General features: G+C 41.6%; 1 protein-coding gene across 7 annotated transcripts in view; it reads left to right on the plus strand.

The window, feature by feature from the left end:
- The first annotated feature begins 371 nt into the window (after positions 1-371).
- The window catches only part of PCDH15 (protocadherin related 15), a 605,264-nt gene continuing 581,972 nt past the window's right edge, over positions 372-23,663 (plus strand). For 4 of the 7 annotated variants that reach the window (XM_061635350.1, XM_061635351.1, XM_061635352.1 and 1 more), the window contains exon 1: positions 372-673. The gene's annotated coding sequence lies outside the window, so the exon portion shown is untranslated. The remainder of the gene's footprint in view (positions 674-23,663) is intronic. The other 3 variants (XM_061635353.1, XM_061635354.1, XM_061635355.1) reach the window with 1 other exon arrangement.

The raw sequence follows: 23,663 nt of genomic DNA on the forward strand, positions 1-23,663 counted from the left end.
ACTAAAATGGATGTGCATTCTGGATGCTATATATATATCTAAAATGCATGAATGAAAATTGTTTTGCAGTCTTATTGATTTGTAGACAAAAATTCCTTTATTGTTTAGAAATGGCAAAAAATAACATATTCCATTCCTTTTCTATTTGTTTAGGTAACAGATTGAGCATAAGGTAGACTTAACTATCCACTGTGTTTGTGATGAGAGACTTTAAACGAATTATTCCTTTCTGGTCAAATGATATGTTGTAAATGAACATAAGCTGCTGTACTCCTTTGTTACTAATGAAGTAGAAAAAACAAAGAGTCCCTGGTAAAGGTTGATTGGACACACATTTCATTCAAGGAGCTAGCCCTGATTATCAGTGGGATATCCATTTGTCTTAGGGCTGGAGCACCTGCTACTAATTGTCGGCAAGAGATCCGTGGTCACTGTAAGAGTTTAGCCCACTCAGCGCTGTCTCTCTCTCTCCAGAAGTTGTTGAAAGCAGGGCAGCTAATTGCTATTGCTTTAATGCCAGTGAATCAATGTGCTGAGCTAATAGCTGCAGATAGAGGGCACACAAATTCCTGCTTGGAGCGCATGGCTAGTTACTTGTGATGGCTAAAGCAGCTGGAGTACATAGCAGAACGTGAAGAATGTTTTTTGTGGCTTTCTGATCTGATATGAGAAGGTATTTTTTTAAGTTTGTTCTTATTCAGGCTATGATTGTGATGAATGTTTTTCATGTAAAGAGATTACTGCAGTTCTGCACTTCACCTTGTTTACCTTGAAATGAAAAAAAAAATGGAAATCTCGTTCTTATGTGTGAGACACTCACTGTAAACAGGCTTAGTAGCAAAAAACTTCATGCATAACCCTGCATTGGCTAAGCATGAAACTTTCAGCTATTCTGTAAGTTATTTTTCCCACTTTAAACTGGCGTTGATGGTAAACTACCTAAGAATGGAAATTCTCTCAAAGGAAAAAGTGATGTATCTAGCATATGAATCATCTGCTTTGAGGTTTATAGCTGGAAGCCGGCAGTAATGAAGTGGTACTAACCATTTATTTTAGAAGATGCTCAATAGCCTCTCTCACCCTAGAAACACTGTCTCCTGCATATTAACTTCTGTGACATGCCTCCTTTTGCTTGTTGTGTTTTGCTTTTTAAATACGTGTCTGTTTAGAATTGCAGTGTAAACCAGCACAGTATATGCTTGCTATTTTCTAGTGTGGAGTTGAAAGCAAGTTACCTTAATTATGGATTTGACTGCTGTATGTTTTGTTTTTGTCAGAAGATAATAGTTGAGAGGGTTGTTATCCAGAAAGAAGGGGTTGTATTTTACTTGTTGTCTAATGAGGCACCATTTGATCCATATATTAAGTTAATTGGAAAGCTGTGCCGAGGAAATATATGATGTTGGTTTATCCGTTGCAGCAATAAGCACTTTACATGAATACTAAGTAGCTAAAGTAATAACTTCTTTGCAGAGTTAGTGTGTTTTACTTGTGGGACGTCAGTATGCAATTTCCTAAACGTGCATGCAGTTTTACTTTATAGACATAAAAGTATGTCTAACTATGGCATTAAACCAAGTGTGCTTCACATTAATCTGATGCTCACTATTGCTAATTTTGTTTGTTCTCATTAGGAGATATAAATCTCAACTATAATTGTGTCATCCTTAAATGATAATAATATATCTTGCAAGTTTAACTTTGCCCCATTCTTTTCTGATTCTCAGACAACTAAGTGTCAGAGCTGGTAAGCTAATATGGCAGGAGGTGAAGTTGATGCTTCTTCTGATAACAAGAGAGCTATTAATTTATATAGTAGGATGCAATTTTAGTATTAATTATGCTGTCGCGAGCTTAACTGCCATTAGGTGGAAAATTCAACTTTGCACACACACACACACTTCTAGTTAGGTCTAATTATGGGTGGTATTTCTCTGTTTTATGTTTGAAAGGATTGTCTTATGCTGGCAAAGTGTTATTTGATGCTTCTATCTAGTTGTGGTGTTACTCCTGTTTCAGCAACATAATCCATCCAGGTTGGAGCCAAAGCCCTATGAAATAAGAGTGCAGTTTAAATTAAGTGCTGTTCCTCTTAAAGACAAAACACCACTCTTTTTGCTGATGTAGTAATGTGCTTAGGCTTGAATGTTAGCCTCAATCACTTTGTCTCACATGTTATCCTTGAATGGTAAGTGTGCAGACTGTAGCAAACTCTGGATTTTCCTCTATGCTTTATAGTTATCTACTTGTCTTAAATCACTGGTTGGAATAATTGCATTGTCATCTCATGTCATCTTAGCTCAGGTGTAATAGCTTTTCCCGAAGAGCAGTCACCTGTAAAAATAGTGATGCTGAAGTTCTTAGTATTCTTTGGAAAGTGTTGTTTTATACTGGATTATTGATTTACTCATGTGTGCTTCTGGTAAGTTTGTTGAAAATATTAGGTAGTGTTCAGTGCTAAATTACTAGCCAAGATCAAGCAATGTATATGCAAACTAAATAATAAAGGATGCATTGTCCTGTTTGATTTGCTAATTAGAAATTAATACCCTTTGCTCCCATCTGTACACAAGTGAGCCAAGTTACAACAAGTGAGCAGATCATAGAGAAGTGTAATCATAGTGTAAGAACAGAGTCCAAATGGATAGCCATGTTAGTCTGCTACAGCACATAACACAAAGATCCCTGTGATGGCTTTAAACACTTAAGAATTTTACTGTGGAACAAATTTATCAATTGTTTAGGAAGCAGTGCTTATGACTACTTACTCCTAGTTTAGTATGTTATTTGTAGTTCAATGCTTTTATGATTGTCTACTTTCTATAGAGATTGTCTACTTTCTACAGAATCAAAATATGGCTTCAATACTATCCAAGACTTAATTTGCCTTGCTGTGCCTAAAGAGGCAACTGCAATTGCAGAATTCACCTTTCTTTATTTCCTATTAACTAATCTTGAATAAATGCTACCTCTTCGTTCTGTGACCAGAATCACTCAAGGATTAGAATGTCCACCTGATACTTCAAGGTAGATTGGCAAGATCACATAAGGAAGTCCTAACATATTTCAATCAACAGCCTCACACTCACCCCTGGCAACAATCTAGCAGATTTGAACTTGGCTAAGACAAGAAATTTTTTTTGGTCATTCTTTCACTTCATATTTATAGGCGTATCCTCTGCATTTTATAATATCTTACTCTGACCCAGCTTAAATTGAAGTGCCTTATAACCCTTTTCAACCAGTAGCATTCAAAGCAGCTAACAGTAATTAAAATAACAACTATGAAGGCACCACAAACTCTGTTCTACTTGTCCCTCTGCTTCTCAGATCTGCCTTGCAAGTGTCTTCTACTCAAGTTTTACTCCAAAATACTGTGAGCAAATGATTTTCCAAGAATGCTCTTTGCTTTCTAACCCCTGTGAAGTGATTGTGTGAATTTGTTGGGCGGGGGGCAAAACTGAAACTGGGGCATCCACCATGCAAGATAAAACCTTAGATCCTGTATTGTTAAAAAAAAGAAATACTCACTTCCTTGAATTATTTCTGCCTTTGCCTTTTGGCAATGCATAACGATGAAGTGGTTGTGAACAATACATTTGCTCTGATGCACTCTTATGTTCATTTTGTCATAGTTTCTTCTCACCATCACCAGCACAATTGTGATCAAAAGTCAGGATAAGTTATGCCTAAAGATAGGAAAGTTTCTCTTACTTTCTATTTTTTCTAATCTTAAATTCATTTCTCCATGTTTCCACCTCAGTTTAATTTTTTTTAAAAGTCTTCATGACAGTTCATCAACATTAGACTGTGTATTTCTCTTAATACACACAATTTTGTATGCAATTTTGCCTTATACACATTTTTGCAATGTAAAGTTCCATAATATAATGCATTCTTTAATGTTATTTGCACTGATATATGCACTATTGTGTATCTTTTTCCCTAGAAATGCTTTTTTATACACATTATGTGGCTGGAGAACTGCACTGCAAAATTCAGAGAAGTGGAAATTTTGAAAGAATTTGTGTTTTTCAGTTTGCATATTGTTCAGAAAGTGTGCATTATAGGTTCATCTTTATATGTGAACTGAATCAAATTTCTCCCCCATCCCTAGTTATGCTTTCCCATGGAAATTAAGTTCACTATTCAGAACTAAAGTTATATTTTGAAGTGGTCTCCTTGTGTCAGGGATTCCTCTGCTTCCTTAGCCTCTACTTCTTGTAAAATAGGCTTCCTTATCTCTTTTGCTGCTAATTTCCATAGAATAACTCTTTAAACCCTCCTAGTAGCGTGTATGGAAGGCTTTAGGCATGAGATGCCACAACCACTGACAGACAGTATAAATGTTAACCTATGTTTGTAGGTTTATTAAAGGGATATTATTTACAAAAGGAAATGCTGTTACTTATTTTAGGTTCTTAATGGTTATTTCTGATGGGTTCTAAAGGCTCCAGAGACATCCTTGCTGTCACCAGCCTTTAAGTGGCTCTCCCTCCAGGCCAATCTCCCTAAACCTCCACCCCAGGCAATTGCTTCCATAATCCAGTTCAGCTACTGGGGCCAATTTGCATTTGTGACCCCAAAGCTCCTCTTGTTGTGCTCCTGGCTGGTGGACAGTTTAGCCAGTGTTATACCCCTGCTTGTGTCACTTCCATCTCGTAAGACCTTTCTTCGGGGCGGCTTCTCAGACCGTGTCAGTCACCGGGTCCTTTCTGACCTTCACCAGGCCACTATTAGTGACTCCCTGAGTAATGATATCTAGGCCTCCGACTTTTCTCCAGCTGTTCTCACCAACCAACTCCTCACTCCAACTATCACCAACTCCACCTCCAACTAGCCCCGACTGCCCTTTCTCAGAGCTTGGAAAAGTTACTTTTTTGAGCTACAACTCCCATCAGTCCAATCCAGTGGCCATGCTGGTTGGGGCTGATGGGAGTTGTAGTTCAAAAAAGTAACTTTTCTAAGGTCTGCCGTTTCTAACTCCCTAACTGACACTTAACTCCAGCCAACCAGAAAAAACTTATCTGATCAGGCCCCATCTACTATAATCTTGTAATTGTCTATCTCCTCTCAGAAGCTGTCACCAAACAACTGCCAAGCAGGCTTGCACCAGTGTACCAAAACAGGGCCTCATGGCAGTAGGGTTGCCACGTTCATGGCCTGAGACTGATCCTGTATCTTTAGGAGAATAGAAAGTCAGTGTTGAGCCCAGGGGTGACAGACCCAACCTCCTTCCTAAGGAAGGAGGGGGAAGGCATGAGTTTCAGAAGCCTCAGCCATTAGGGAGCATGGACGATCCAGCTGTTGTTGAGTCTAACCCCAACCTTGAGGAAGAGAGTGAGTCGCCTGCCCTGCCAGTTCCCATGGCTTGTCCTGCCCCTCAATGGGACAGCACTCAGCCCCCCAGCACTCCCACAGGACTGTTGGGGGATGCTCCTGAGAGAGCAGACACTCCTCCTTCACCAAGCAGTATCTTAGAAACGCCCTCCGCTTCCCCACCCTCCGCTTCCCTGCCCTCCGCTCTACTGCCTGCTGATTAGAAACCTTTGCTTTCTGATGAGCCCTCAGAGGCTCACTCCCCCTCACCACACTCACGACGTCAGGAGAAGCGGACAGGGCAGAAAGGGGTGTGTGTGACGAAGTGAGAGGTTACGCCCCAAGACCTCTCCTATTTGAGGCTACCGTGCCCGGAAGTGGGCTCTGAGTCAACTTTCCTCGCAAGTTGCAGAGCATGTCTAGAGTCCAGTTAGGGATTGTAGTGAGTTAGCATAGGGGTTTCTATGAGGCACACAGCCTTTGATGTATCCATTACTGTAATAAAACAAGGATTGCACCCTCATCTCCGACTGGTGGTTCTCGCTTTGAACTGGACAGTCAGCCAAGTGCAGGTGTTCTTGCAACACTGTAATGGGAAAAACCACATGGTGGAATTCTCCCTTTCCCCTGCACAACTTTTAAAGGTACAGAAGACCTTTCAGAGGCCAGGCCTCGCAACCAAAAGGTCTTCTGTATCTTTAAAAGTTGTGCAGGGGGAAGGGAGAATCCACCTTGTGGTTTTTCCCATTACAATGTTGCAAGAACACCTGCACTTGGCTGACATTGTCTTCTCCTAAAGATACAGGATCAGTCTCAGGCCCTGAACCTGGCAACCCTACATGGCAGTCACAGAGGTCATATATTTTTTAAAGACACACACACACATACACACATATAGCATTTCATCCAATACGAATGGCAGGAGCTTCCATTACTCTAACGCTCCTCCATAGGTAACTCTTAAGAACATAAGGAGAGTGCTGCTGGATCAGGCCAATGGCCCATCTAGTCCAGTATCGTGTTTTCACAGTGGCCACCCAGATTCCTGTGGGAAGCCCATAAAAAGGACATGAGCACAAGAGCACTCTCCCCTCTTGCTGTTTCTGAAAATTGGTATTCAAAAACATACTGCCTCCACAGAAACTATGGATAACATACATAAACTCAGAGCATACTGCCTCTTGACATACATAAACTCAGAGATTGCAGTTTCCTTGCTCCCAAGGGCCAGAAACCATGCACTGTGAACTAGCTCTGGGACTGCATTCTGAGGCTTTTAACAAAGCACTCTTTGGTGGCCTTTGCACACTTCCTTTGAGTGTTCAGGATAAAATAACCCAGTTTTGAGGGGAGCTATCAAAAGCACGTCAAAAAAATTGAATTTTTTTGGACAATAATAAAAGCAAAAATGTTTCACTTGTGATGTAGTGCTAGCTGAAACAGAAGCTGCCTCTTCCATTGTTTATGTAATTATATCCACCAAATTGCACCTAATCTGTGAGCAGACCTCAAATAAAATAGAAAGTTGGATTAATTTTGCTTGCTGGAATTCCATCTCAAGAGACAGTGGTTTTCTATGCCAAACACTGGAGATCGCTCCATAATTTTTATCTTCCTTTCAGAAAGCCTGGAGAATTCTGAAGCAAGAACGTTCAAAATAAAGGTGCTTCCAGACAGGGTCCTAATTGTTCAAATATGATTTTTCTGTGGTCATGTTTGGCACACGTTCCCATTTTTTTCAGTTATTCATCTCTATGCTTCTGTTTGCCATTCACAGTGGTGGGCAGAGTTTGATGGAATTTTCCAGGGGAGCTTCTTTGTTTGTCCCCTGCCTGTTTTTTATCTGGCTGTGGGAGCAGGCATCTCTGTTCCTGTGCATGCACACCTTTAAAAAAATCCAAAAAGCAAACAAGAACAAATGTTACCAACCTTAGTTGCTTGTGATTTTCTTATTGTTGGGGGGGGGCAGAAGGAAGAAATGCTCGTTTCCATTTATATATATAGATAGATAGACAGATAGACAGTTTTGAAAGCAACAAACAGAACTTCACCCAAGCTTGCTCTGGATCCCTATAAGGATTCTGTTAATCACCTAAAAATATATGCATGTAATTGTGATTAACAAAACACATTTTTTTATTGTAATAGCAAAACGTTTCGGCTTCTGCTTTCATCAGCTGCTAACATACAAATGCTGTTACCAAGGTGGCAGTTATAGAGCTTTGAGGATGGAATGTTCAGAGGGGCTTCATTTGCAGAAGCTAAGTAGTAATGGTACTGTCCTCCAGGTTCAGGCCATGTGGTGCCAATGTGTCCAGAGAGTATATCCAAAAGTTCTCCCTTTTGGTCAATGCTGCTGGATCAGCTGGCATCTCTATCGCTGTTATGGAAAAGTCCAACAGGCTGTGACCCTCAATGTTAAAATGCTTTGCAACTGGTTGCTCCCCTTTTGTTAAGATTGCCGATTTGTGGTTTCTGAAGCGTGTGCGTAGGTCAGTTGTGGTTTTTCCTACGTATTGGATATGACATCCTGGTCTTTTGCATTTGATGACATAAATTATATTGCAGGGCCTGCAGGTGATGTTCTGTTTGATGTAATAGATATATAGATATATAAAATAATGAGGTCTAGTGTAAGAGTGATGGAGAGGTCTTCACAAGACTTCTGTTATTATTGTTATTGTTAGTAAGCCCAGTGTCTATACTATGATTACAATCCCTACAGGTATAGTGTGAATATCTTGAGACAACAGCTCCTCCTAACCAGGTTGGTGAAATTTAAACATGCCTTTAGCATGTGGCAATTGATGGAAGTCACCATGCTCATATGATTTAGACTATCAAAAGCAAAATAGCTAGGTCAGAGCAAATAGAAGTCAGGATGTGGCATTAGAGGCCATCCACTGAAACATCGCCATGCATTTTACAATAAACTGTCCACAAAAAACAGAAGCATGCCAACAAGTCTACATATTGGCAGCAACTACAGAGGTATAATGGATTATTTTACTTACCAGACTGTATGCAGTAATTAAATGTATATAAAAATATTATGGGCTGGCATTTTGACTAAGATGAGGATATGTGGACACTGCAAAAAACTTCCATGCATGAGCTGCACTAGTTCCACAATAAACTCCCAACTGAAAGCACACTAAGGTTATATTCTCACTGTGTTGTGATTTCTGCAAGGTTACCAACTTTTATTTCAAGCTGAACATTTAAGGAAGTTTGCACTAATTCCTATCTGAAGAGCTGATTCATATGTCAACCTTTGTCATTCCCTTTATATGTGTAACTTCTCAATGAGTGGATCTGTTTGAATGAGCTGTGTAATATCTGTCAAAGGAACTCATCAGCTTTCAGGTGCGCAGGATACTCCTACCTGGGAAATCCTTTTTGAGAAGTTGAATTATAACCTTCTGTGATTTTGTTTCTTATATAGTTCAGCTGAGTAGCCCAACGTAGTGTACAACAGAACTAATGAAGTCAATATATTAATTGAAATGACTCTTAAAAAGTTACAAAAACTCCACTTTTGAATTGGTTTATTGGGTTTAGTGAACTATGGAAATTCTTAATGTGTCAAAAAAATTTGAAACTAAATTTTAATCTTAAAATAACATGACATGAATATTTGGTTTTAAAAGACCTCATTATCTAATACTATTATCTAGAGAAAACTAATGCTTTGGTTTCTAAAGGCAGTATCATTTTATTGATTTCCATCTGTTCATAGTTATTCAAGTATATGATTGTTCCAGCGGGTTTTAAATTAACATAAATCATTTAGCCAGTGCTGTAACAACTTTACTAGCTTGGCTGATCTAATTATTTTATTATCCATTTGCATTGTGGTAGTGTTAGTAACCTTAGAGAAAAATTGTTCTGTATTTGAGTTTTGTAACAGTTTGTAACTTGTATATTGTTAATCTTGATTACTGACTGCACAAGATAATGGTATTTTTAATTATCTCTACCTTCTGTGGGCAATCTATCTCTTGGCTAAAATCCAGAGCTCTATAGGGATCCAGCATGACCATAATGCTCAACACAAGCAGAGACTGCCCTGCTCACAGGATTCTCTGACTTTGAAACGAACGGAGCACACCTTGTTTGTAGAGAGATTCAAGGGCACATGTGTCTTGGAGCTGCTGAACTCTGTCATACTTCTGTATCTAGTTTTTAGCAGGCAGCTAGTGTGCTGTATAGAGCATTGGGATTAAGGAGAGCTGGATTCAAATTTCTACTTAACCATGAAGTTGATTAGATATCTTGGACTAATCACTGCCTATATCCTTGCCAAACGTTGTAATTGTGGGGGCAGGGAAAAACTATGTATGCCACTCTTGATTTCTTGAAGAAAGGCCAGGATATAAAAAATAAATAAGTAAAATAGTGTAAACGTAAACATTCAATGATTAATTATAAACTTATTTACATCTTTATGAAGGCCTACTGTCACATGTACTTTAGCTTGTGATGTTTGAGGAGAAATCCTTTCTCTTTTGCCTTTTAGCTGCTTCATTGTGAGTCATTCATATGTGTCTGCTGGTTAGTGCACGATTCAGATTTTTGGTGAAATGCTGCTTTGTGAGCATTTGTAGTGGCAAGCCAGAAGCCAAATTCTGTATTATACAGCCACGAGAATTAAATTGAAAATACCCCCATGCCATTCTGATGCTTCCCATAAGCTCATTTCAAAACAAAACCTTACAAAACTTATAGTCCTGAACTCAGAAATGCTTAACAACCTTCTACATTTTCATGGCAATACACAAAACAGTCACAGAGAATTGAGAGTTCAAAGTCTAAATAGAGAGAGAGAAAAACAGAGCCCTTTTGGACTTTTTTCTGTCCTCATAATCTGTTGAAATTCATTAAAAATCAGCCATGTTCACAGAGTACCTGTAATCCTGTTACTGACCTTGCCCCATACTCTGACCTTCATCTTCTGCAGTTTAAAAGTTAAAAAAAATGCCTGGCTGATTTTTAATTAATTTAAGAAATTTTGGCTGGAACTCAGTGATAATGTCGGGCATGCTCAGTAAGAACCAACTGTCAGTGTTCTAAAAGCCAGACTTAAAGCTGCTGGGCTTGCCTAATCAGGTGGCCACACCCACACCAGACTTTGATTTCACTTGAGACAGTCATGGCTTCCCCTAAAGAATCCTGGGAAGTGTAGTTTCGGGTGCTGAGAAGAGACTCCTATTCCACTGACGGAGCTCCAGTAGCCAGACTGGTTTAACAGTCAGCCACTCTAATTGAAGGTCTGTGAGGGCAACAGGGTGTCTCCTAGCAACTCTCAGCACCCTTCACTAACTACACTTCCCAGAATTCTTTCAAAGAAGCCATGACTGTCTAAAGAGAAATAAAGGCCTGGCGTGGATGTGGCCAGGGACAGCTTTGGTTAAAATTTGGATGGGAGGCTACATGTGCCTGCTGTAGCATAAAAAGGTGGGGAAAACACTGAAAAGCAGTGATACTGTTCAGAATGTTTTCCTTTTGGAAAGGAAAGGGGCTTCCCCTCTGCCCAGTGCCCACCCACCCAATCTCCTCCCCTCCCTGCCCCGGGTCAGTGTTGGACTACGACCTGGGATGGTAAACCCCCTCTGAATACCGTTTACCATGAAAACCCTATTCATACTGTCACCATAAGTCGGGATCAACTTGAAGGTAGTCCATTTCCATTTTCAAACATGACTGCACAGAAATAAACCCCATTGAAATCATTCAAGAGGCAGCTGGACAGCCATCTGTTGGGAATGCTTTGATTTGGATTCCTGCATTGAGCAGGGGGTTGGACTTGATGGCCTCATAGGCCCCTTCCAACTCTACTGTTCTATGATTATTCTCCATCTTTGGAAATGGTAGGTGTTGCTACCACTCACCATATGCTCAGAGGCACATGTTACCAAATTCTTCGAAGCTGACAAATTTGTAGGGCAGTACAATATCTCAGGGAGGAGGTCAGGTCTGCTGCTTCCCTGGTGCATTCACTATAGCTGCCCAATTCCCCTGCTTTTTAAAGTTGGATAGAAATATCTGTGGGCTATAGGTACGTTTTTAAACCACAAGATTTTTTGCCTATTAGTGAATAGATGTGGGCATGACTACTTCCCCAGTGCTGAAAAGAGTAGCATATGCAGGTCTTTCTATAGCTATCCCGCACTCAAGAAGTTGTGTGACTTGGCCATAGTGGCATATAAACTCACATACTTCCTTTGCTGTTGAAATTTTCCTGGGTTCCATTTCCCTCACTAAGACCAATAATCATATAGCAAATACAATCGGGAAAGTTGCCTAGAGAATATTTGCACAGGAAATATTGCTACTGCCAATGCTATCAGCAGTGGGCTTTTGATGATTACTGCAGTTCATTTGAACATGATTATGTCCATTTATTTCTTAGTGGATGAATAATGTACCATACAAAGTTGCCATTCTTACATATTCTGAAATAAATGTGATTCTTGTTTACTGACTGGATTGTATGGAGGTCCTTTGACTTGTAGAAAGGATTTTCTCAGGTTAACATAGCAGATAGAATAATGTTTGCTCAAAATGATTCAGAATTGAATTGCCAGTTAGAAGTGCCTTCCCATTTTCACTGGGATATAAATGTCCTGTTGCAGAGAGACGCATGATTTCTATTATTTAGAAGTTTCTTTCATTTCTGTATTCAGTGAAAGGAAAGCTTGAGCATGGCCAGTAGAATTAACAACAGCTTCCTGTGTAAAGGAAGACAGCCATGTACTTAATGAAGTGCATCATTCTAATAGCAAAGCCTCCTAATGAATGCTTTCCCTGTTATTTTAGAAAGGAGCCAGAGTGACACTTCTCTGATTCTGGATCACTGAATCCGTATGGAAGTACAGTTTGTTTGTCTGGGACCAGATTCCTTTAATTTTGTTTAAACATGCAGGAGGCAAGTTTATTACTTATTTTACATTTCACATTTGGTGTTCTAGTGAGGGATGTTAAATTTTTAGCTATTATGGTCAAAACTTGACAAAATCATAGCAGCTAAGAGCTCAATTGAGGAAAAGCATAACCTTTACTAAAAATCTCTAGAATAATGATAAAAGCTCTGATGCATTTGGTTTTCAGTACTTATTTCTTGTGTATTTTCCAAAACAAACAAACAACCAAAAACTAATGAGAACAGCTGATGATAAATGTGTTTGCCCCACACCCAAAATGAAGACTCGGACAGGGAATGGTTACAGATTATATTTATTAAAATATGACTGGGAATCATCTGCTGTACCTTCAGGCGCTTGGATGCAATACTGTGCACTTTACAGCTGTGGGTGTTTATGGGCGGTTCTTGGGTGGTTCCCCATATCCCTTCTCTCATTCTCAGCCAATCATGTATTTCCACTGTTGCGCATGTGTGCGAATGTCTGGGGAAAGCCTGGGAAAAAGGAACCTATCAGAGCAATGGTGTGGTGTTGTGGGCCCCCCCTGCAACTTCTACTGCGCAGATGCAAAAAAGTGCATTTGCACAGAAGCAGTAACGGCGGTTAAGTTTTAGTCAGCCTGCAAACTGGGCAGCCTTTCAAGGTGAGATCTGCAATTGTGGTTGTTTGTAAACTTTTTCAAGGGAGAAAATATTTATCTTTGCCTAACCTCCACCTCCCACCCCTCAGCCCCCGCATCAAATGCCCTTCTTGAACGTATTGGTCTTTGCTTCCAGGCATCCAGAGTCGAGGGAGAGGAGGGGAGAAGAGAAATAGAGGTTTTCCTCTTGGATTACAGACACTCACGCACCCTTAGTCAATTTCGCTTTCCTGCCTGCAAGGCTACTCTCTTTGAGTCTTGTCAATTTCAACCACAGCCTGCAGGTGCTCAGCAGCCCAGCATACAGTCGCTTTTGTGAAATATCGCATATAAGTGGTTTGCTAGAGCGTCTCACCCACTCGCAACCATAGAGACTGGTGGTCTACCTTCCTAGACATGACACATCGTTACTTGCTGTTCTGGAGAAATAAGTGGAATTGCAATCATGTGTATCTCCAGAAACGTTAAAGGTAGAAAAGCATAAAGTCGGTTTTGTGAAATATCGCAAATACAAACAAACAAAAATACAAGAAATGTAGGCATATAAGTGGTTTGCATGTTTCTTTTATCAGAGGGAACACCGCAAAGCCTTTGCTGGTTGCTTCAGCGCAGATTGACACAGCAGCAGGTGGGGCTGTTTGCCCGCATTCCCTGCCCGAGCTAAGAGCAGCCACCCGTGGGGGGGGGCTGTTTGCTTCCCTCAGGGGCAGCATTCCTACCGCTCAGCCACATAACGGTCCGGGGCTGAACCCTGCAGTGAATGATCCCAAGGGTTACGGGGGGATTCGCCCGGCAATTACAAGTGCTGATCCCGCCCACAATCCCTCTGGATGGTCAGGGGCACCTGGAGACACATGTGACGCCCTTCCCTGGCTCTCCCTGTCAGGTTCCTACCTGCGCGTGGCTACTGCCTGTCACTAGGCACCACCAGGGACTCCACCAGTCCGGACTGTCCTTTTTTTATTGTTTCTCTCACTGCTCTAGCACAGATCTCAACAGATCCCCTGCTAGGCAACTACCAGTCACATCCTAATACTAGTATTCCCAGAGACTCTGAATACTGGTATTGTTATCCTCTTCACCGCTGCCACCATTTGTTACAGTTTCCCTTCAGCCTTGGTCATTACCTTACCCTCCCTTCTGGTCTGTGAAACCCCAGCCAAGAATCAGGCCTTTGGTAAACCAAATTAAGTATTTATTAAAGATAACAAAGCTAACAAGATTAACAAGATTTCTTCTTAAGGCACATAAGCATATGGTTTTACTCAATACTAATCCGAACTCCACCACCTCCTTCTTCACTCTCTCCTGGCAAACAACTCTCTAACCCCCCCCAAACAACCCACTGAGTTCACCTCATCCACCCCCACTCTCACTCTTCCTTTTAAACGTTCAGCCATTTTTAAACACTCAGCCAATCATCTAGCATTCTACTGCCCATTCACTCCCCCTCCTCTTTCACTCCACTTACCATGTATCTTCTGAACAACCAACACTTACCATATATACATTAATATAGGAACATCACATTCCCCCCCCCCTTAAACAACGGCAGAGTATTATTCCTGTTCCAGGATTTATACATCGCGTTAACAAATAAAAGTCTCTATGGGGAAAATGTCTTTCTTTGTCTCTCCGTCTGGTCACGTCACTGCAGTCCCAGCCACTTGCCTGGAAAGTCCATCGGCCAGTACATTGTCCTTGCCTTTTATGAACTGGAAGTCCACTTGATAGTCCTGTAGGGCCCAGGACCACCTCTGCAGCATAGTGTTATGGTTTTTCATAGTCTGCAACCATAACAAGGCCCAATGATCCATAGTCACTGTGAATCTTCGTCCCCACACGTATGGGCGCAACTTGTTCAGTCCCCACACGACCGCTAGGCACTCCTTCTGGACCGATGAATAGTTTTTCTCCCTCGGCGACAGCTTGCGACTCAGGTACGCCACTGGATGTCTGGTGCCTTCTCTCTCCTGTAGCAAGACGACTCCCAGCGCCAGGTCCGACGCATCTGTAGCCACGATGAATGGTTTCTCATAGTCTGGTACTATTAATATGGGTCCTTGGCACAAGGCTTGCTTCAGTAGATCAAAAGCCTTCTGACATTCATCCGTCCATACCACACGCTCAGAACACTTTTTCTTTGTTAATTCATGCAAGGGGGTTGCTATTTCCCCAAAATTTCTCACAAACTTCCTATAAAATCCAGCCACACCCAGAAATGCCCTTACTTGTTTTTTGGTTAAGGGGATAGGCCACGCTTGTATTGCCTCCACCTTGCTCCATAAGGGGGTGATTTTCCCACTCCCCACCTTATGTCCTAAATAGATTACTTCCTTTAGTCCAAACTGGCATTTCTTAGCTTTTATTGTGAGGCCTGCTTTTCTTAAGGCCTCCAATACTGTTGTCAGGTGTTGGACATGCTCAGGCACCGACTTGCTAAAAATGGCTACGTTATCGATATAGGCCACGGCAAAATCTGACATGCCTCGCAACACAGTATTGATTAGCCTCTGAAATGAACTTGGTGAGTTCCTTAGTCCCATGGTTAAGGTCACAAACTTATATAACCCATCTGGTGTACTGAAGGCAGTTTTGGCTCTGGATTGCTCGTCTAGTTCCATTTGCCAAAATCCTTTACAGAGATCTAGTGTAGAGATAATGGTTGCTGCCCCCAATAACTCTAACATTGCGTCTACCCTAGGCATAGGATACGCATCTGGGACAGTAATTTTATTGATTAGCCGATAATCAATGCAAAACCTTGTCGTTCCATCTTTTTTCGGAACCAGGACAATACTTGAGGTCCAGGGACTGATGGATTCCCTGATCACTCCTAATTCCAGCATATCTTCCACCTCCCTTTTGATCTCATTCATAACTTTCCCATTCACACGGTACGGAACAGATCTGATTGGGGCATGATCTCCAGTATCAATGGACTGTATAACTATACTGGTTTGGCCAGGTTTGTTACTAAAGAGATTCCTATAGGTTTTCAAAACTCTCAGAATCTCTTCTTTTACTTCCTCCTTCACCTCCTCTGACCATTCCACTTGATCTACCCCTCCTTTGTCTTTGCTTTCCTGTACCAAATCTGGAAGTTCAGGCCCACTTCCCTCAGGGAATAAGGTAACTTGCAACACCTGTACATCCCTGGTATGGTAAGGCTTACATGAACCACTTTGCTTTTGTTTAATTGGTCTGTGGTGATTACATACGTCACTGTGTCAAGCCTTTCTCTGATGGTATATGGCCTTCCTAGTTAGCCTGTAATTTGTCATGTTTCCTGGGTATGAACGCCATAACCATATCTCCCACATCATACACACGTTCCCTGGCTGTTATGTCATACCAGTAACATTGCTTCTCCTGTGCTTGACTCAAATTCTTTTTCACCACCTCCATCATTGATGTTAATTTATTGCGGAATTCCAATACAAAATCTACTACAGATGTTTTGTACTCTCCCAGGGTTCCTTCCCATGAATTTTTTAATAGTTCCAAAGGTCCCCTCACTTTTCTAGTGAACATGAGTTCAAAGGGTGAGAAGCCTGTTGACTCTTGAGGGAGTTCTCTATATGCGAATAAGAAGCATCCCAAACGTTCATCCCAGTCTTGTGGGTGATCTTGAACATAGCTTCTGATCATGCCCTTCAAAATGCCATTGAATCTCTCTGTTAACCCATTAGTGGCGGGATGGTAAGTAGTGGTCTTTAGATGTTTTAGACCACAACATTTCCACATACATTGCATCACTTCTCCCATGAATACACTGCCTTGATCCATCAGCACTTCATGAGGGAAACCCAGCCTCATAAAGATTTTTAATAAAGCCTCTGCCACTACAGGGGCTTCTACAGATCTTAGTGCTTCTGCGTCTGGGTACCTGGTGGCAAAATCCACCACCACCAATAGCTATTTCTTGCCATGCCTTGTGGGTTTGGAAAAAGGGCCCACCAAATCTATTCCCACTCTATAAAAGGGTTGTCCAATTATAGGAAGGGGCTTTAAGGGTGCCTTAGTCTTTACTCCACTTTTTCCCACCTTTTGGCATATTCCACAAGATAGACAATGTTGTTTTACATCTTTGGAGATGTTTGGCCAATAATAGCGTGCCGCCAATCTCCTCTTGGTCTTTTTTTATTCCCAGATGTCCTGCACATGGGACATCGTGGGCTACCTCTAGCAATCTGGTTCTGTATTTGCTAGGTACTATCAATTGCTTCACTGGTTCACATTCATCCTTTCTCTCAGCAGGCATCCACAGTCTATATAAAATCCCATTTTCACACACAACTTGATTCCTCAGTTTGTCAGTGAAAGGAATCTGTTGGGTCAGGGCTTGTTCCTTTATTTGATTCAAACTGGTATCTTTATGCAGCTCTTCCCTGAATTGCTCTGCTTCTTCCCCAGAGACCACTTGATACAGTTTGTCTCCTTCAGCAGGCCTGCTAGTGGTTGCTATGGTGACCTGAGGCTGGTTAACAGGTTCCACCCTGTTTGTTTCAGCCCCCCTTAATATGGCTTCTTTTTCTCTGCCAATTTGCTGTCTGGTCACTACATAGATCTTTCCTTGAGCTCCCATTACATCTCTTCCCAGTATTACTGGTTCTTGTTGCTGGGCATTAATGCCTATTTTATATCGGCCCTCTCGGCCTCTCCGAGTCATTTCCACCAGGGCCACAGGCAAACTTTCTGGTTGACCCCTCACTCCTTGGATAGTCACAGTTTCCTGAGGTAATATTACTTCAGATTTTATTAAATCTGGCCTCAGTAATGTCTGAGCGGCACCAGTATCAAGCAATGCCCAATAATTTGCCCCTTGTACACTCACTTCCTCTCTCAGACTTGAATCAAGGTCTGTTACTTCTGTCCAGTTTATCTGGCAAAACTGAACCTTTTTCGCTGTTTCTAAAGCCTTGGGCTCTGTTTTCACTGCCCTTGTCTGAGCAGGATTACTAATGGGGTTGGCAACCTCACATTGAAAACGTAGGTGCCTCGGTCTACCACATTTGTAGCATAATTTCTCCTCACTTTTAGGATACACAGATCCACTCTGGGGTGTCCTGTGCCCTTCAGATTTTACTGGAGGACTCACTCGCTGTGGTACCACATCCCTTCTGCCAGCATTATATGGTCTGGGTTTAAAATCTCTTGATGTTTTCCCCACCCAGCCAGTTCTGTTGGAGGCAAAGTGATCTGCCATCTCTGCGGCCTCCTGCACCGATGTAGGGGAACGGTCTTTGACCAGGAGCCTTATTTCTGGTGGTAACTGATGGTATAATTGATCCAATATCATGAGGTTTTTCACCTCCTCCACAGACTGAGCTTTTGCACTTGTCAGCCATTTCCCAAATATGTCCATCAGTTTTGCCCCCAGCTCCACGAAAGACCTCCCTGTCTGTATCTGGCAGTTTCTGAAAAGCTTTCTAAAATAATCAGGCCCCAGTCTGAATCTTTTAAACACTGTTTCTTTGAATTCAGCATAGGTGACGGGCCTGTCTGAGGGGAAATATTGGTATACCTCAGCCAATTCCCCTTTAATCAGGTTTGATAAATACTGCATGTATTTATCTTCAGGTAGCCCCCACAACTGAGCTGCTTTTTCAAAGGTGCTGAGGTAAATTTGAGGATCTTGACCAGGCTCATAGACAGCAAAGTCCTTTGGAGTAATTTTTATTTTTGCTCCATCTCTGTCTTTCCTTGTCTCCTCAGAGTGAAATTTCTCTCTATCAAATTTTAACTTTTCTACTTGTAATTCAGCATCCAATGCTTGTTGCTTCTCCCTCTCCTCAAACCCCAATCTCATTCTCTCAATTTCCAACTCCCTCTGTTTTTCCTTCTCTGCACCTTCCATCCTCAATCTCTCAGCTTCCAACTCCCTCTGCTTGTCTTTTTCCTCAGCCTGCCATCTTAACTTCTCTCTCAAGTACTCTATATAAGCGGGATTGCTTAAATATCCTTCTGGGGTCTCTTCTCTGACAGGTTGTTTTTGCTGGGCAGTAGCAAATCCTATAAGTGCTACCCTCAATTCATCTACCCCTTTACCCTCGTGAGGTAAATTGGATGTTATGCACTTCTCCACCAGCTTCTATCTTTTCATTTTTATATATTCAGCCATAGTGTTTGAGTTCACTCACTCTTTGCCACACACTCTTTGCCAGTCACTCTCACAAGTAATCTTGTTTTGTTATTTCTGTTTGTCACACCACTGTTAGGGATTCTCTAGTATTCATATCTCACTGCTACAGCCAACACCTGTGACGTAGTCTCCTTTGTCACCACGTGTCTTTGGGACTCTCTTTGGTTCATATCTGGATTCTCTGTTGTTCGTATCCCACCGCTACTGACACCACATGTGACAGCCTTTCCTGGCTCTCCCTGTCAGGTTCCTACCTGCGCATGGCTACTGCCTGTCACTAGGCACCACCAGGGACTCCACCAGTCCGGACTGTCCTTTTTTTATTGTTTCTCTCCCCGCTCTAGCACAGATCTCAACAGATCCCCCTGCTAGGCAACTACCAGTCACGTCCTAATACTAGTATTCCCAGAGACTCTGAATACTGGTATTGTTATCCTCTTCACCGCTGCCACCATTTGTTACAGTTTCCCTTCAGCCTTGGTCATTACCTTACCCTCCCTTCTGGTCTGTGAAACCCCAGCCAAGGATCAGGCCTTTGGTAAACCAAATTAAGTATTTATTAAAGATAACAAAGCTAACAAGATTAACAAGATTTCTTCTTAAGGCACATAAGCATATGGTTTTACTCAATACTAATCCGAACTCCACCCCCTCCTTCTTCACTCTCTCCTGGCAAACAACTCTCTAAACCCCCCCAAGCAACCCACTCAGTTCACCTCATCCACCCCCATTCTCACTCTTCCTTTTATACGTTCAGCCATTTTTAAACACCCAGCCAATCATCTAGCATTCTACTGCCCATTCACTCCCCCTCCTCTTTCACTACTTACCATATATCTTCTGAACAACCAACACTTACCATATATACATTAATATAGGAACATCACAACACACACCCCGGCCGGCGCTGCTCCGCTCCAGAGTGGTGAGTGACAAGGAACTCCATTACAGCCACTACTACCAAACCATCAGGAAATTCAAACTTTCGCGCTCGTACGTTCAAGCGCATTCACCTTGTTGTGCTTTGTTGCAGAAGGGGGAGAGGAGCATACGTCATATTTTTGCGGACCAATTGGCTGATAGGGGGGAGTGTTATGGGCGGAGCTGGGAATAAGCGAGAAGTACAGAAGAATTCAATATTTGTATCTATTTGCATGTTTTTAACATGTTGAAACCTAGCTAAATCAAGCTGTTGGAATTTACTTGTAGATTGGAGTTACAGTGTTGCATCTAAGCATATTTCTGTTTCATTTTTCTTTTAAAAGTAAAGCTGGGCTGAAATCCCCCTGGATTTCCTGAAAGTAATCCTTCCAAAAAGGGAAGAGGGGTTTTTTTTATTGTTGCTTTCAGGTGGCATACATTTCTAAGAAATATGTTTGATTGTGTGGGAATTGGCTTACTTGACAGTTTTACAAAGTGGCTGATTATTCCTTTCTCCATTTTTTTCTCAGTTGTTAAAAATGTGGGGGATGGGGCTTTGCTCCAGGCATCCTTCCAGCTTTCCTTTTCTGGGATCTGGAGTGGAAGAATTCCTATGAGTATGTTCCCATGGCCATCCTTTAGCCCAGTCCCAGGTAATGTAGGGAAAAGGGTGCTAGGCAGTGCATCACCTGCTACAAGTGGATGTGAAAACAGTGCAAGAAAAATAGGGAAAGGAACTGTTGGCCACCTCATAAAACCATGAGGTAAGCCATATTATACATCCTGAAACCTTCTTAGAAATTTGCAACCCCACATTTCTCTCTCCCTCTCTCCCTCTCTCTCTGAAACGCTGAATGCATCTCTTTAAAAAAGAGAGTTGTCTTTGCAAGATGTAGTTGTGGTCTCTGGAAGATGTAATTGTGGAGGTTGATGTAGGTTGTCCAACTGGTAACAACAGCAAGAGTTTTGTATAAGGAAAGAATGGGGCAGCTCTTTATGGTCTGTGAACAAATTTGTGCTTACACAGTTCATTTCTGATTATCTAAAATTAAATCAGATTATCATTTCCCCTGCCCTGAAAACAGCCTTTGGAAAAATAATTTTAATTTTAATCCAGATACTCTTGGTGGAGCTACCAAGCTCATCTTCCTGAATTTCTCTGCAGGGATATATATTTTTAACATATAGCACGAATCCGCCTCCCTTTTTATTCCTTCTGTTCTTTTTGAACAAGTTATATCCTTCAATTGCTGTATTCCAGTCATGGAAGTTATCCCACCAAGTTTCAGTTATACCTATCAAATCATAATTGCCCTCCTGTATTAAGAGTTCAAGTTCGTCCTGCTTGTTTCACATGCTCTGAGCATTAGTATACAGACATTGAAGACCATGTGATTTATCGAAGACCCAGGAGGGTCATAGGCCCTTTTTTGGGAGAAGACTAAGCCAAAGTAAGAATTGAGCACTTCTGCCTTTTCTTTGTCATCTGTTATCATTTTGCCATCCTCATTGAGTAGCTGTGCCAACATTTCTTTTCTCTGTCTTTTACTATGGACATAGAGGTATTTTCTTTTTGCATTCTTCCCTGATAATGTCTATGACTTCAATCCATAGTTCTTCTGGGTCTATATCAACTACGTTTAAAGCCTAGCTTTACTCTGATTTTCGATATTACCTGTTCATGAGCCATACTGTAGTCTGCTCCTAGTCTTGTTTTCACAGAAAGTATGGAACTTCCCCATCTTCTGTTTCCAATTATATAATCAATTTGATTCCTATATTAACCATTTGGTGATGTCCATGTGTATAGTTGTCTTTTCGGTTGCTCAAAAAACGTGTTTGCAAGAAACAAATTATTGGCTTCACAGAATTCAATAAGCCTTTCTCCTGCTTCATTTCTATCTCCTAGGCCCCATTTCCCCACAATTCTAATTCTTATCTGTTCCCTACTTTTGCATTCCAATCCCCCATGATTAACAGATCATTTTGGTGTGTGATCAGTTTCTTCCTGTACTTCTGCGTAAAATCTCTCCAATTCCTCTTCTTCTATGTCTGCCATTGGAGCATAGACTTGGATGATGGTTGTGTTAATAGGTTTCCCGTTAAATCTCATTGATATCATTTGCTCAGACCTTGCATTATAGCTCCTAATTGCTTTTGCTACATCACTTCTCACTATTAAAGCAACCCTTTTTCTTCTTAATTTATCATTTCCTGCTTAAAATATTTGGTAGTTGCCTGATTGAAAATGTCCCATTCCCGTCCATTTTAATTCACTCACTTCTTGCTTGACAATTTCTAGTTTTCCCCAGTTCTTGCTTCTCACATTCCATGTTCCTATTGTGTACGTTATACATCTCCGGACTCTCCTTTCGCATCTGTGTGCATCAGCCTCTGGGCTTTCATTTGGCTTTGACCCAGTTACATAATTTGTCACAGGGCTACTGGTATTTGTCTCTTGTTCTTCTTCAGTAGCTTGCTGAGTGCCATCTGACTTGGGGGTCTCATCTTCCAGGACTATCTCATGTTGTATTTTGTATAGTTTGTTCATAGGGTTTTCATGGTAAGAGGTATTCAGAGGTGGTTTACCATTGCCTTCCTCTGAGTCTGAATGCATCTTCGTCTGGAGTCTGAGCTTTGACCACTCTGCCTTGGGTGCCCCTGCTAGGAGTCTAGCCTCTTTGTCTGGACTCCTGATGGCATTGCTCTCAGCTGTTTCAACACTCTCAAACCCCCTCACCACATTAAGGTGTGCATCCTAGAGAGGGATTAATTAGGTAAGAGACTGTTATTAAATAATTGTGAGGGTGACCAAGGCCATGATTCTGGTTTTGCTGTTGGCCCCTGGAAGGTTAAGAACTGGTGTAGACTGTTGCCAGGTTTGTGGCATCTGCCATAAATAGCACAGGGCTCATGGTACATAAGAAGGCTGAACAGCCCACCATAATCATGAGGAAATGTCATGTGTTTGAAAGATTGCCCAGCAGTTTTTTCAGTTTATGAAGGGGCAGTCAAAAAACCTGCTGGGCCTCCTCCTTTGTTGGTGGGCCCACTTACTGGGTAGAAGCAATGGCAAAAATGGTATTCCAATGGGTTTGTCCACCATTTTGATTTATCACAATGCCCCTGATGTAGTATTGCTGCAAAGCATTGGGAGAAATTAAAACAAAAGCTAAAGCCAGCTGTCTGGCACTCCTTGGCGGACTGCCAGTTCCCCACCTCTGCACAAAAGCACAACACTGTTTTCACAATTACATTTATATAAGTTCAGCACTGCTGATGGAAGCTGTCGTGCTGATGATAGACTGGCTCTTAATGCCAGGGGGAAAAGTCACAAATGTGGCTCATAAACTAGCAGCTGGAACCTCTGCCGCTAGCTTGGATAGATTTAGCCATATGGGAAGATGATGATGAGGGTTACATAATACAATTTTGGCACATCATCAAAATATAATTAAGAACAGAAATAAAGAAACTCCTCTGGAAATAAGAGTATATGAAGGTAACAATAGAATTGTTGATATGCTGTTTCTGCCAACCATGTTTTTTTCAGACTCTAGGCACAATAGAGGTGGTGCACTGAATGTGGGGTATTGGGGGAGAACTGATGAAGGAACTGAAAGTGTAGAAAGTTGAATGGAATGTGCCTGGGTGAGAGAAAGTGGGCGTGGAAATGAATGAATGTTTGAGAGGGAATATGTAGTCTCCGTGTAAT

Source organism: Rhineura floridana, chromosome 7 (assembly GCF_030035675.1).
Source record: "Rhineura floridana isolate rRhiFlo1 chromosome 7, rRhiFlo1.hap2, whole genome shotgun sequence".
Lineage (NCBI taxonomy): Eukaryota > Metazoa > Chordata > Lepidosauria > Squamata > Rhineuridae > Rhineura > Rhineura floridana.